Below are 16,417 nucleotides of genomic sequence, written 5' to 3'. Positions count from 1 at the left end.
TCACAAAACTAAAAAAATAAATGTCAGCCAGGCTCTGGTCCTTCACACCTGTAATAGTAGTTACTAAGGAGGCTGAGAATTGAGGATCACTGTTGGAAGCTAAGGCAGAAAAGTCACTGGGAGACTCTCATCTCCAATCAACCACTCAAAAACTGGAAGTGTCCCTGTGGTTCAAACACAAAGAGTCTCAAGAACAGCATCTAGGCTTAGAATTCAAGCACCACAATTGCGGGGGGGGGGGGGGGGGAGATGATGTCAAGTTGAAAAAGGTAAGTATGAAACCATTAGAACACAATATAATACAGAATATCAGCTCTAAGTGGTATGATATAATAGTGTGTAACTGATGAGATCAGCAAGGATAAAAAGATTGATTCTCTGTGAGTAATTCAACCCACCAGTGTTTTCCAGGAGAATGAGTCTACAGAACCAGTAAATTGAAGTCAGTTCTGGCCTAAAGCAAAAGACATGAGCTGCTGCTTGCTCTATGTGTCTGAATGTAGGCATACTTCTGTATGTGGATTTATGTGCCTATTTCCAAATTGGTAGAGTAGTTATGTACTGTACATGTAAAATTTCAACAGCAATGGCTAAATGAACTACCTAATAGATATAGCCATTCATACATTTGCTTAGTAATCTGTGATCATCTCCTCCTGTTTGTATTATTGGAGACTGGATAATGGCCATAGATATTTTACTCTAGTAATTTAGTGGGAAAAATAGTATTTAGTGGTTTTACATTTACAGTTTGTTAAATATGAGTTCAGATTTATTTCATGTTTGCATCCTTTACCTATTATTTTTATAGAAAGTTTTCCATATTTATAAGAATTTATGCAATGAGTTATATTTATATGAGTAACATTATATATATATATATGTTACTGTAAATATATAACTAATTATACAGTGCTATTGTGCTGGTCCTAGAACTTGAACTCAGGGCCTGGACCCTGTCCCTGAGGTTTTTTGCTCAAGGCTAGTACTCTACTAGCTAAGCCAGAGTTCCATTTCTACTTTTGGGTGGTTAATTGGGGAAGAGTTTAATAGACTTTCCTGCCCATGCTGGCTGAGATCATTAGATCTTAGCCTCTTAATTAGCTAAGATTACTAGTGTGCTATACATATGTTTATGCCCAACTATACATTTCAACCTTGTGTATATTCTTAAATTATGTTCTTCATGATGGGTTGGGGCGTTATTGCCCTTCCAATTAGAATTCCCTGATTAAAATGACTAAAATATTCTGACATGATTTGATCTAGTGGTTTTCTGAATTGATTTTGTTTTCATGCATTTTTAAGAATTCTAAATTTTGTTTGATGTAAACATTGAGGAATGGACATAGTGGTTTTTTTTAATGGACAACCACATATTCTGGATGTAATCATTATGAATAATCCATTTTCCCTGTGATTTGAAATGCACTGCTATTATCTATGAAACTCCCAAGTTTGTATGAGTGATTTCGACATTTTTTAAGCTGGGATGGGGCTTTCCTGGCATCTCTCCCAGATCAGTCTATGTTCCTACAATGAATGGTTGAGTCCTGAAGGGCTAGTAGTTTTAAAGTTTTTGTTTTTGTCAAGAATATAAGGTGTGCTAAGAATATAGCTCTGAGAGAGAACTTGCCTAACACACAAGTTACATGCTGCAATTGTATATATAAAGACTCTTTTGTAATGCTCTATATTAGCAATGCATTAGTAGCAACTTGTTAGCAGCAAGTAATCCATCTGGCCAATAAAATTACTGGAAAGGAATTTAAAAGGAAAACACATAAATATAAATTAGAAACATAGTATGCCAAGATGCATTAATGGAAAAAGCTGCAAAGGAATAAAATCAAACTAATAAGTTGTGCTGGGGATAACATTTGGGTTTCTACTCCCTTATGTTCAAAATGTTAATAATGCTTAGACAGTAATAAAATACATAGCACCATGAATATAATTTAATGGTTAAAGGAGGCACATGTATAGCACATTTAATTGGATTTTGTTTCATAGTACTTGCTTTCCGTGTGTGTGTGTGTGTGTGTGTGTGTGTGTGTGTGTGTGTGTGTGACAGAGTGGGGGGGGAGAGAGAGGGAGAGAAAGAGAGGGAGAAAGGAGTAAAACCAAATGACATGTTCTAATAAGCTATTGTGCTAAAAACTTATCTTTACAAACATCAGTTTCTGCTAAATTTTTAAGAAAAAGCCCAGACTGATACCTATTTTCTATTACTGGTATACACAAATGTATTTCTTTAAATCCTTTGCATCTTTGTGTGTGTGTGTGTGTGTGTGTGTGTGTGTGTGTGTGTGTGTGTGTGTTGTTGGTGGTGGTGGTGGTGTTTAGCCAGACCTGGGCCTTGATCTCAGGGACTGGGCACTGTCCTTGGGCTTTCTCAAGGATAGAGCTCTACCACTTGAGCCACAGCATCATTTCTGGCTGTTTCTTTTCTTTCTTTCTTTTGCTATGTATGTGTTACCAAGGAATAGAATCCGGGTCTTTGTGCATGCTCGGCAAGCACTCTACCAGTAGGCTAAACTCCTGGCCCTCCTTTGCATCTTTGTAAGCGATTCAACTATTTCATTGGAACTTACAGATCACAAGGTAAGTTAGATTGTTTCTATAAATCCTTAGGTTCTTTTGTGTCTACATTTAAGGGAATGTATTATCAGCTAGTTGTAGCTATTTCTTAACTGTTTTCAACCTTGTCCTTTTTTAGCGAAATCTTGGAAAAATGGGGTAGATAGATAGGTTGGTAGACAGACAAACAGGATGGATAGATAGGATAGACTACATAGGATAAATAGATGAGAAATATTGAGATATAGATTGAGATATAGAGATTGATATATGGCTAGATGATAGAGATATGTGATTGAAATTTTTTGCAGAGGTTTTCAAACTTCTTTGCTTGGTTCTCATAGTAAGTATGAAAGGTATTTTCAGGGGGTGGTTAGTAATAACACTTGTGAGAAGCATTCTCTGACTGTATTGTCTATGGGTCCCATAGCAATGAAAGTGGAATGCTTTGTTCTTTCCTGTGGTTTGCAGTGCTTTAAGATGTTAACCCAAACTCTTCCATCACCCAGAATCCAGGCATTTTCATAACATCTGAGAAAGAAAACAATCTGGCTTAATCCCTTAGACTTCTTCAGTTCTATTTTTTTCTTTAATTTTTGTATACTCATGGAACTATCTTTCCAGAAGACATTTGTCTTACTTTCTTTATGCAGTACGAAGCCATAGAGACACTCCTAAGACACAGCAGTCAGTTCATGGATATCTGTCAGCGCGTTCTCCCGGCATGTTCCTTGACTGACTTGGGTATTGGAAAGAAGAGAGACAGGTATAGCTGTCAGGCAGGGTCTGCTTTTCTGGAGTTGGTTCAAGGTTAAGTGGTTATTAGACCTCTGTTTATCTTGCCTTTTTTCAGTCTGGTGAGGAGTAAACACCTCCAAAAGTGTTTGTTTTTTTTTCAAAACTAGTATTCCCCAGCCACCGAATCCTCAATATTATTCAAGAACATTACCTAAGTTTGGAAATGGAGATTACCATTGGATTCTCACTACCATTCCCTTTCTTTATGATGGCATAATACACAAAATTTCAGTTCTCAGCTTTAGGGAAAAGTAATTTATATCTTTTATTTTTGTTCTCCCAGAAATTACCACTGTAGTTTTAAATTTCTCCATTCTTCTCTTATGAATTTATTACTTTAGAAGTGAACATTCACTTCTTCATTTCTTCCTCCCTTTCTCTTTTAAGTAGAGCACTAAATTTAGATCATCAGTACTTTCATTATATTGTGCCAAATTATTAGATACTTTTAGAGGCTGCTTCTAAACGTTGGAGATAGTGCTTGTAGTGGGATGATTATGTTAACTGTGCTGAATAGAGAGCAGTGATTGATTCTAACTTGGACCACCAGTGTGTCATCATGCCCATGATGCCTTGCGCCCAGCCTTCCATTATACCATGATTGAATTTTCCCACAGTAGGGTCTGTTGTTGCTGATAATGATCTGGCAAATATCATGTAACCCTTCTATTAATTACGATAATAAATATATGAAAAAAGAAGAATGTGGCAAAGTGAGTAACTACTGAAATATAGTTAAATACATAACCCGCCAAACCCTTTGTCAATTTTATATTTCTGTTGAATGTTATCGATCATCAAGAAGTCAAGCATTTGGCCACAGAGCCTCATTTTCACAAGGGATCTCTTCAAATCTCTTATGCAATGTATCATGGAAAAGTCTACCCAGTAGGATATTTGGGTTCTTGGATCCAGATGATCTTGTTTCTGCCTACATTGTGTATTCAATCTGTGACCTAACTTGTCTGCCTCAATGATCACGCTTAGTAAATTACTAGGATAGATGCTACCTCTGATTTGTTGGGCCTAGAAAAGTACTTTTCTTGTTTACCACCATACTAGCTACTAAAAATTATACATGTATAAACCAGGCTGTAATCAAGGATTGTTTCTAGCTCTGTGTGAGTTCCCTGGTTGTCTTTTGCCAGATAAATGTATTGTACGTGTCTTCTAAAGGCTTTGTTTTTTCAAAGGTTTTCTCTAAATTATGGCACAAGTAGTGACCTGAACAAACTTAAAGACAGTTTCTTTCAGAAAAGCAGATGAAGAAAAAGAGAAAATCCCTGTACTGCATTAAATACAGTGCCCAGTTTGTAAGATTCATGAGTCTCTGAATGATTATCCAGTCAAATGAAATGTTGTTTGCTATGGAAATATTTGTGGAATACTGTATTTGTGGATATTTAGGGGCTGGGAGTATGGCCTAGTGGTAGAGTGCTCGCCTAGCATGAATGAAGCCCTGGGTTTGATTCCCCAGAACCACATACACAGAAAAAGCTGGAACTGGTGCTGTGGCTCAAGTGGCAGAACAAAAAGTGTCCAAGGACAGTGCCCAGGCCCTGTGCCTAAGCCCTAGGATTGGCAAAAAAAAAAATTTTAATTTCCATTCTTTTCAAACTACAAACTTCAGATAAACTATGCCCATTATTCAGGGCTTGGGATTACGCAAGCTCTATCTCTAAGCCCTATTTCCCACCTAAATACAACCACTCTTAAGGAAGAATGCTATTGGAGCATTCTGTGTCATGTAGACTTCATGATAAGTAGAGACATAATAGGTATTCCGAAAAATGGTTATATACCTTTTAACTATTAATACTTAAAACTGAAAGTTTTCTTCCTTCTCTCCTATAAATTGAAGTTTTCTTCTTACCCATTCCCCCACTTCTCCCCATGAATGTGTGATGTGTTAGGCAGAGGGAAAGCAGGTTTACATTGAGCTTTCTGGAAGATAGGAAGGGATTAACTTGGAGATATTTAAAAAATATGAACTCTATATCTAGAACCTAACATTATAACATGGAATTTATTCCTCCTGTGTGGATTTATCAATCCATGGAGTTCTTTAAAAAAAATCTAGGTGTTTTTAACTAAACTTATTTTCTGATACCTTTGACTACATTATATTTTGTGTAACCATTCATTCAAAAACCACTCACTGCTTTCTCTATGGAAAACACTATACCATACATGGAATAGGACACAGAAAGGAACAAGCTGTGACCACTCCCCTTCAATGTGACTGTGACCTTTCCCTTTTCATACTTTAACTAGACAAATAAGGCATTTGTCTGAATGCATAAAGTAAGATACAGACACAAAACCAGTTACACCACCAGGAATACACTATTCTTGGAGTTCTCTGAATAAATAATGATACCTTGATTATTTTGATGGTGTACCATTTGCTGTCATCCAGTTATATCCATCAAGGGTAGATTCTGTGAGGAATAGAAATATATAAAACCTGCTTTGTGCTTCTGGACACTTGCTCAAGCCATGAATGAAAAGATCAAGGAAATGGGAAAAGTAGTAACCAATGCAAACTGAAAGACAGATGAATTTCCATAAAGCAGAATGTGACTTAACCACTACTGAATAGATTGGTGTTTGACAAACACTTCTCACTGGTGTCCATGAGTATCTTTTCTACTTTGTCAAGAAATCAGTGTATCCCAGAGCTTAATAATACAAGTGAAGAGCTGGGCAGCCCATGTCTAGACTAGAGAAAAGAGAGAGGTCAAGACTCCCAGGAGCAAAGGGATAAAAGACATACAATACAGAATAATGGTTTAAGGTATCAGCTAGATAACTTTTGGATTTGAGCTCTGAGACTACTATGCTCATGTTGAAAGCTTTGATATGTTTCTCTGATCTTCTATTTTCTTACCAGTAAAGGGGGAATAACAGAATGTATAAGGTCTTGAAGATAAAATGAATTCTGTGCATGAAGTGATGAGAAAAGAGTTTTTTTCCCATTTTTTTTGTTTTGTTTTGTTTTTGCCAGTCCTAGGGACTGAACTCAGGGCTTGGACATTGTCTTTGGGCTTTCTCAAGGCTAATGCTCTACCACTTGAGTCACAGTAACACTTCTGTGTATGTGGTATTGAGGAATGAAGCCCAGGACTCTGAGAATACTAAATACTCTACCCCTAAGCCACACTCCCAGCCCATGAGAACAGGTTTCATACAGATTCTTTAGCTATGTTGGCTGTTCAGAATTGTTTCCGTATTTCCTGTTCTGTCTACAACCTCTTTTTCTATCTTAACGGAGATAACAGTACCTCCACATGAACTTGTTTTGGAAAGAATAAAATGAAATCTTCAAAAGCACTGCTTACTATTCCATAGTTGATACCTTGCCCATTTCCATGTGAACAGCCATTACTTCCCTCTCCCATCATTAAAGACATTTGTGATCATCTTTAATTTTCTCCAGGAAGGAACAATTCTTTCCAGAGTCATCACTAGGCTATTCTCAACATATCATAAATAGCTAAAACTGTAGTAGTATTGTTGCCATTCTCGAATTCCCCAGCACTTTTACCTCTATAGTTTTTGTTTCCTTTTCCCAAAAGCCTTACCAATATCCTAGAAGAAAGTTCTCTGAAAAAGAGAAGAAAGATACTCTGACATTATTTCATTTTGTTTTCAACTACTGTATAGGATAAATACCATAACTCACATCTTATGAAAGAGAATGTTCCTCTCTTTGCTGAAAAGCCTGGTGACCTTGGTGATAAGAGTTGGAATGTGAATGCAGGTCTGTCTTTTTTTTTTAACACATGAATACAGATGAAATAGCTGTCCTTGTGTTAAATGACAGAGAACTGACTCAAGGATCATATGTAAGAATCATGGTTAAATGTGTCAGGAAAGTATAGTCATTGAGGAATTACCAATAGCTTGTCCAGAGGAGGATCATAAGGTAACCTTTCCTTTCTTAAGGGAAGAATTATGGGATTGTGAGATGGCTCACTGATGTTTTCTCTCTCTGCTAATGTTTTCATTTTAGTCCACAATCCAGAAATAATCTTGGCCTCTGAGTAGACGACATTTTCATAGCAACCTGGAAGATTAAAACTCCTTCAGATGTAAATGGAAGCCATTCAAAATTACCACTTAATGCCTGAACCTTTTAATCAATGCTAGAAAGTGTGTGTGTGTGTCTGTGTCTGTGTGTCTGTGTGTCTGTGTCTGTCTGTGTGTTTTCCCTAGCAAATAAACACAAATCTATTTTTGGACAAACAAGGAAAAGAAAAGGCGCATAGTCTCTTTTACTGTAATTTTGAAGAATATGCTGATTCTTTTTTGGAAATTCACCAAAATCTCTATTGTGTCTGTATATTTGATGGCTTCTGGACTCAAATATAGGTCTAAATTTCTTGGAAATCAAATTATCTGACAAAACCTCCAAAAAACTAAAAGTCTTCTGCATTAAATACCTGTGGAGAAGAAATTTCACTTTTGTTTATGATGAGAGCAAGTCTGTTATAGGGATTTATTGTGAAAATTAATGGTGATTTTATAAAAGATGTACTGATTTAGTGATCTTCAGCTATAATCCCATCCTATGTGAGGCTTTGACAGGACGTTCAAGACTTGAATGAAGGACAGGGGTTAGAGGCATGGCTCAGGTGGCAGAACACCAGCCAGTGAGTGAGTGAGTTTTAATTCCAGTCTCAGACCAAAAAAAGGGGGGGAGGAGGGAGGAGTTGAAAGCCAATCTTACCTACAAGATAAAAGGGGAATTTTTTACCCCGTCTCCTCTACCTTTTAAAAATCATCATAACAAATAATGTAAATGAGAAAGGCAGTGGGCCTCACAAATGTGTTGGGAGACACAACATCATATGTACCTGTTACCCTCATTTTGTACACTTTGACACACCATGGGTGTGCCTTCGTGCCATGTACATCGCAGTCAAGTTTCCAGTTTGAGAAATAAATCCATTTCAGTACCAAGTTGTTCTTTCTATATCAATACTCTAACTGTAGTCTCTAATGACTGTTCTTGAAGTTAGTCCATCCTCCCTCTCATGTTGATCTGAACCTCACCATATAGAGAAATGGGATGGAAGATTTGGGAAGAAATCAGAGGTAGAGGAAGCCTCTCAGTACAGGTGAAAGAGGTCAGGATCACACTTCTTCCTGACAGTTTATAACAAGCAGCAGTTTATGTTTTTATTTTTGCCTCTCCTGGTGCTTGAACTCAGGCCTAGGAACTGTCCCTGAACCTCTTGGTGCTCAAGGCTGCATTCTTCTGCTTGAGCCACATCACTTTGAGCTTTTTCTTGTGTAGTTTATTGGGATTAAGAGTATCACAGACTTTCCTGTCTGGGATGGCTTTGAACCACAGTCCTCAGATCTTAACCTCCTGAGTAGTTGGGATTACAGACATGAGCCACCAGCTCCAGGCTTAGTTTAAGAAAGGGGTCAGACAAAATGTCATGTGGAAAATCTGGTGATAAGAGAGATTCCTTGTGCTTCATTGGCCAGCTGGTACAAATGCTTCCTGAATAGCCATCACCTTGAGGCTTGAGAATTCCTTCCCTTTTCTGCCAAGGTAAGGAATCCCATGCTTTCTCCATTTTCCATATGCCTCTGTCCATACTGAACATATTAATGCACACACAGTGGGTGCTGTTGAACAAAATGGGGCTCTTCTGGTTTTGGAGTTGTCCATTGTGAGATTAAATGGAAGTCATGCACAGCAAAGGGGAAATCTGAAGAAATTGTGGAGTCACAGAAGCCAGAGTTTCCCAGGGAAAATACTCAGTGGGGAGCCTGATAAGAGAAATTGCTGTGATAAGAAGTAAGAATCTGAGACTGAAGAAAGAAAAGAAATGGTGGGAAAATGCAATTGGTCAGGGGAAATGGAATTGTGTGTGGAGAGAGGGACTTAGAATGCAGGGTCTGCTGAGGACACAATTCTGAAGATAGAATGGAAAAAGATGGGAGTGATAAACAAAGACTGGATGAAAGAGTTTGAATATCATGGCAAGTACAAGGGCATATGAAACTCACTGGGGAGAGTAAGAATTTAATATTTGATCAGCTAGAATTAAGGACATTAACATGACTTTGATGTCCTATCATTTCATCTTCAATGAAATGTTCAACTCACACCACTTCTGTGTCTTCAATATTCTTTCTTCTGAAACCATACATAGATCGAAATACAGTGATTGTCGGTGACTTCAACACACCACTCTCACCTATGGACAGATCAACAAGGCAAAAACTCAACAGAGAAACCTTAGAACTGAACAACTATATAGACCAACTAGATCTAACAGACATTTGCAGAATATTCCACCCAGCAACAACACAATATACGTTTTTCTCAGCAGCACATGGAACATTTTCCAAAATAGATCACATCTTAGTCCATAAAACAAACCTGGGCAGATTCAGAAACACTGAAATTATTCCATGCACACTCTCAGACCACAAAGGCATCAAACTGGAACTGAACACACATCTCCACCAACGAAAACCCTGTAACTCATGGAGACTGAACAACACATTGTTGAATCACCAATGGGTCATCGAAAAGATCAGAACAGAAATCCAACAGTTTATGAAATTTAACAGTAAGGAGCACACAAAATACCAACTCCTTTGGGACACAGCAAAGGCAGTACTCAGAGGAAAATTTATAGCACTGAGTGCCTACAACAACAAGTTGGAAAAATTGCAAACCAACAAGTTAATGTCTCACCTTAAGCTCCTGGAAAAAGAGCAACAAACCAACCCTAATCCCAGTAGAAGAAAGCAAATTATTAAAACCAAAGCAGAATTAAATGATTTGGAATCCAAAAAAACTATAGAAAGAATCAACAAAACAAGGAGTTGGTTCTTTGAAAGAATTAACAAAATTGACAAGCCCTTAGCAAATCTTACCAAAAAAAGAAGAGAGCATATCGAAATAAACAAAATCGCAGATAAAAATGGTAATAGCACGACAGAAATTACCAAGATCCAGAATATCATGAGGGAATACTTCTCAAACATTTACGCCAACAAATTTGAGAATTTAGATGAAATGGATGAATTCCTAGCCAATAATAACATACCCACACTGAACCAAGAAGAACTAACCCAACTCCACAGGCCTATTTCAAGCTCTGAAATAGAAATGGCAATTAGAGAACTTCCACCTAAGAAAAGCCCAGGGCCAGATGGATTCACAGCTGAATTCTATAAGGTCTTCAAAGCAGAGCTCACACCAAAACTCCTCAAGCTCTTCAACGAAATTGAAAATGAAGGTTCCTTACCAAACTCATTCTATGAAGCCAGTATAACCCTCATCCCCAAACCAGACAGAGATTCATCAAAAAAAGAGAACTATAGACCTATTTCTTTGATGAACATCGATGCAAAACTTCTCAACAAAATACTGGCCAACCGTCTACAACAACTCATCAAAAAAATTATACACTATGATCAAACTGGATTCATCACAGGGAGGCAAAGCTGGTTCAACATACGCAAATCAATTAATATAATTCAACACATCAACAGGAGCAAGGACAAAAATCACATGATTGTCTCAATAGACGCGGAAAAGGCATTTGACAAGATCCAACACCCCTTTATGTTAAAAGCTCTGGAGAAATTAGGAATCCATGGAACATTCCTCAATGTAATAAAGTCTGTGTATGAGAAACCCACTGCTAGTATTACACTTAATGGTGAAAATCTAAAGCCATTCCCTCTAAAATCAGGAAGGAGACAAGGATGCCCACTCTCTCCACTACTCTTTAACATAGTACTAGAATTCCTCGCCAGTGCAATAAGGCAAGAAGCAAGCATAAAGGGGATCCAAGTAGGGAAAGAGGAAATAAAACTATCCCTCTTTGCAGATGACATGATTCTATATTTAAAGAATCCTGTAGACTCTACTCCCAAGCTCCTTGAGCTGATTCAAAACTTTGGAAGAGTAGCAGGCTATAAAATCAACCCTCAAAAATCAACTGCCTTCCTTTACACCAACAGTGAGAGGAACGAGGCAATAATCAGGAAAGAAACTCCTTTCACAATAGCCTCAAAGAAAATAAAGTACCTAGGAATTATCTTAACTAAGAATGTAAAGGACCTTTTTGATGAAAACTTTAAAACCCTAAAAAAGGAAATTAAAGCAGAACTAAGGAAATGGAAAAACCTCCCATGCTCCTGGATTGGAAGAATCAACATTGTGAAAATGACAATCTTGCCAAGGGCTATCTACAAATTCAACGCAATACCCATCAATATCCCAATGGCATTCTTTAAAGAAATAGAAGAGGCAATTCAAAATTTCATATGGAATAATAAAAGACCCCGTATAGCCAAAACACTTCTTAGCAGAAAGAACAGCGCTGGAGGAATTTCAATTCCAAACTTTAGACTCTATTACAGAGCTATAATTCTCAAAACAGCTTGGTACTGGCACAAGAACAGGCCTGAAGACCAATGGAATAGAACTGAGGACCCAGATATTAAACCACAGACCTATGGCCACCTAATCTTTGACAAGGGAGCCAAAAAAATAGAATGGAAGAAAGACAGCCTCTTCAACAAGTTGTGCTGGCAGAACTGGTTAAGCACATGCAGAAAACTAAAATTGGATCCTTCTTTGTCACCTTGCACTAGAATTAACTCCAAATGTATCAAAGACCTGGAGGTAAAAGCTGACACACTGAAAACTTTACAGGAAGCTCATGGCTGAGCTTTCAGATTTCCAGGGCTGCAGTTCCCAAGGCATGAGCTGTGGGATTAAAAGCATCTGACATCAGTGAACATGCAATGATTTATTGGTGATTGACTGCAACCAGTATCAATAGCTTCCTGGATGCATTTTAGCTTCTTTACACATAAAGTACATACTTTTCCCCCTCAAAATATAGGTAAGAAAAACTAATAAACATAGCACAAATAACCCTTCAAATTCCAGTCTGCTAAAAATAACTGATATCACTTTAGCATTGTGCTTTCAACTGGTGTGTATATGTGTCTGTGTCCATCTGTCAGTCTCTGTCTGTGGTCACAATTTGTTTACAATGAGATATGTTCCAAGATGTGCATAGTTAGATGATTTCCTCACCATATGAAGCTAAAGTGGGACATTACTGGTGGGTAAATCTTATAGAACCACTGTCACATACGAGATCTGTCATGAACCAAGATGTAGTTGTGTAACACGTTACTACAGTGTTCTTCAGCAAGAGGAAACACATTCCTTGAGGGACATGCTTTAGGGATAACATACTGATCTTACTGTTTATAGTCTCCATTATAAGTGATCAGTCTCTCTCTCTCTCTCTCTCTCTCTCTCTCTCTCTCTCTCTCTCTCTCTCTCTCTCTCTCTCTCTCATATATATATTAAACTTCAAGGTCTTTCACATCCCCTGGCAAAAGTGCCACTTTCTCACACCACTAGAATAGTTCTTTGGTTCCCTTCCCCCCTCCTCTTTTGACCTTACTTTTTGTAATAAATATGCTTAATCACAGCCTGCTCTGAAACCCCTCCTGATGTAACTTGTATGGTCCCCATGGTGGAAGAATGCCCTCTGTACACCAGTGATGATCAAGCTTTTAAAGCCAAACAGTAAGCCAGGTGTGGTGGCTCGCCCCTGTAATCCTAGCTACTCAGGTGGCTGAGATATGAGGATCTCTGTTCAAAACCAGTCTGGGCACTAAAAAGTCCATGAGATGCTTATCTCTAATTAGTCACCAGAAAACCAAAAGTGGCACTGTGGCTCTAGGGTTAGGGCAGTAGCCTTGAGCTGAAGAGAGAGCTCAAGGGCCAAAGTTCAAGTCCCACAACCAACAACAACAACAAAAAAAAAGCCAAAGAATATCCTTAGGCTATTCTGTAGTAGACACTTAGATTATCACCCCTTTAAAATCATTTTATGTTCATTGCCTTAATTTGGATTTGTATTCCATCTCTGCCATCTAGAGATAGGTGTGCAATTTGGGGCAAGTGTCTGCCCCTCTCTGTTTCATTAGCTTCATTTGTAAATTGAGCATCGTAATAGGGTTGTTATAAAGACTTAGATTATTACCTTAACTGAAGATGGCGTGGATATTTTCTCATACTTTGCTTTGTGTACAAGTTAGCTATAAATCAGGACATAAGCTCACATAATTTCTGATCTGATTGTTCTTAAAGTTGTACAAAATTCTAAGCTTTGAAAACTATCTTCATAGACACTATTTCTAAAGCTTGGTACCTTGTACTTGTTTCCTACTCCACAACTATTTGGAAGGTTGCGAGTTGGCTGGGTCGTTTCCCTTTTCAATGCAAATAGCCAAGAATGGCGTGTGTCAGTCATAGGAATTTTGTAGATTGCCTAGAAGAGCTTAGTAATTTTAGGTAAATGCCACCTCCAATTTCTTTTTGCATTTTTTTATTGTAATTAGTAAAAGGGTTACATGATATTTGCCAGATAGAAGTTGCTTTAATTCACATACATTGATACCCTTTCACATGTCTTGGTACCCATTTCCCTCCCCCCCCACACTCCCCACCCATCTTGGTTTTCCCCCCTTCCCTATCAAATTTCAAATAACCAAATACAAATAAATTCAATATATCAGATAACAAAGTGAGATACTATAACAATATGAGATAACCAAGGGACAGCAAAGGAGATGAGAGACAACATAGTACATTAAGGACAACAATCATTCATTATATGGCTTTTGTTTCAATATCCTGGAGCCACATCCAATTTTTTTCTTCACTATACAGAAGCTGCTTACATATCTATCTGTACAATCTCATGTACCACAGAGCCTTCATTCCCCTGAGAAAATAAACTGGTATTGTAGAGGATGAATTAAAAAGGAGTTGGTTTGTCTCAAAGACCTATTTATACCTGTCATTTGCCCTGAGACCTATAACTTCATTTTCTCTCCTGGCCTCAGAGAAACCCTGCTGCTAGTTGGATAATCCCTAAACCCTGGACCATACTCTCTACATTCCCTTTCCTTAAAGACCTCAGCACATCCCTTCACCAAGTTCCATTTCACAACGTGGTATGAGTTGCCATAGGATCTCAATACTCAGGACCATGATAGAAATCCTTGAAAATGACACTAGTAATGGAAACTTACTAATTCAAACCTCTGAAAATCTGATGAGGGATACAGACTCAGCCTTCTACCCCTGTATAGACGATAATACATAGTAGGCACATAGCTTTTAGAGGGTCATAAATCCCCTGGAGATTTAGAAAACAAAGACCTTCAGTTCATCTAAGTATGCCTATGCCCATAAAATGTAGTAGATATCTTAATCCTAGAAGGTGAGTGTGCTTGCTGCCAGTTCTCAATTTTTGGATCAAACATTTCCAATTTTTCCAGAGCTGAATGAAGATTTTTTCATTGTAAAAGATTTCAGATATCCATCTTTTTAAACACTTGCTATACAAGGTTAATGTTTTCGTTTGCACCCCCTAGCAACACCAGGCAAATTAAATCATTTGGCAGGGGTTTTCTAGTTCCTCCTCCGGGTGTATAACTTGCCTTTAATGTTGTGTCCAACTTCCCTAACTGGGACATAACTGAAAAAGTAGGATGATGGGATTGTTAAATATGAACACTTTAAGTGCAATAGGAAACGCTTTATGAAATACAAGGGGAGGAGAGGGTTAGGGTTGATTAGGGTAGGTTTGGAATGCTATTAGTATAGATAGTTGTATCAGAGTATTTTTCACATTTTCAGTTTCAAATTAATGCATTACAAAAATCATTTGATGATGTCAAACTATAAATCCATGAAGCATGTGTTGTGTTGTTGAAAAAAATATCTTCTGTAGATAAGTGGTACTCAAATATCTAAGACTGCGAGCAGTGTGGAATAATGGATAATAATAGAATAATCCTAATTGTTGTCATCTGAGATTTTTCTAACCTTCAATGGTTTAGTCCTATTGAAAACCCATGACTGCTTACGTAAGAAATAGAGACAGAACAATACATGTACACATCAATGTAACAGTTTATAGAAATGAATAAATAAATGCAGTGAAAGTTTCTAAGGTCTGGAATACTGCAGTATGTGAATTTTGGATGGTCCTTTCTATAGAAAAGAAAATTTACTTTAAAATCTCTATAAAGACTTGAGAATTCTGGAAGTAGATCCATAGGTCTCATTTGAAAGTTATCAGCATTACATTTTTAGTATAATATACATTTTTAATATATCCTGTCTGCCCACAATTTATACCATGTTATAAGTCTGGCATGAGTGCTTTGTTCCTATTTCTCTTAATCCCCTCAACAAATCCATTCTCTTTCTGCTGTGATCAATTTTCACAGTTCAGTGATTTGTCTGTTAACCATCCTTAAAGCCCTGATTCTCCAAATGGAGACCAAATTAAAGTATATTGCAGAAGCCCTGAAGATAGCCCAGAACCAGAGCCTTAGACACGTCACAGGAGACAATTACCAAATGATAGGGATGCCTTTGTTCAATACGATTTGGAATTTAGAATCAGTGCTTTCATTAATATATTATTTTTTGGCCTTTTTTGGCCTTTCTTGCATGTCTACCCATGCTCCTTTTCTTCTCCCTCAGTAGCTATTGCCAAGTAAATGTGGCAATACTGACAGTTGTCACTTGAAAGCCACCTTGGCATTCTGTGCTGTCCCCCCACCCCCTTCCATGTGTTCCTATGACTGGGCCAACTGTGAGGTGGCTACAAAGGGTTGCAACTGACAGAAACCAGTAACTGTTCTAAAACTAAGGGAAAATATGAGTGAGGTTAATATGAGGCTGATGGAACAACACCGTTATCCTCAGCCCTTGGAAAAGTCATGCCTGAGTTAGGTGCATGTAACTTGATTTAAGGTGAGCTTCTGAAAGGGAAATTTGTGTTCAGTTTTTCTCTCCACATTGTATTCATTTTTGCATATAATTAAGCTGCATATGTTTTCAACAAGAATGATTATTCTGAATCAAGTGCAGAATTGCTTGTTTAGACTTTACTCAATTTAAAAGCAGAACATTAAGGGAGCATGCTCATTTGCATGTGCTTGCAATGGC

General features: G+C 37.7%; 1 protein-coding gene across 1 annotated transcript in view; it reads left to right on the top strand.

Moving 5' to 3' along the window:
* Ank3 (ankyrin 3) overlaps positions 1-16,417 on the top strand; it is a 258,674-nt gene that overhangs the window by 38,711 nt on the left and 203,546 nt on the right. The gene's annotated exons all lie outside the window — the stretch shown is intronic.

This window comes from Megascapheus bottae, chromosome 15 (assembly GCF_031878675.1).
Source record: "Megascapheus bottae isolate mThoBot1 chromosome 15, mThoBot2.hap1, whole genome shotgun sequence".
In the NCBI taxonomy this organism is placed as follows: Eukaryota; Metazoa; Chordata; class Mammalia; order Rodentia; family Geomyidae; genus Megascapheus; species Megascapheus bottae.
Note: the sequence above shows the minus strand (reverse complement) of the source record. Positions and strands in the feature narration are given on the sequence as shown.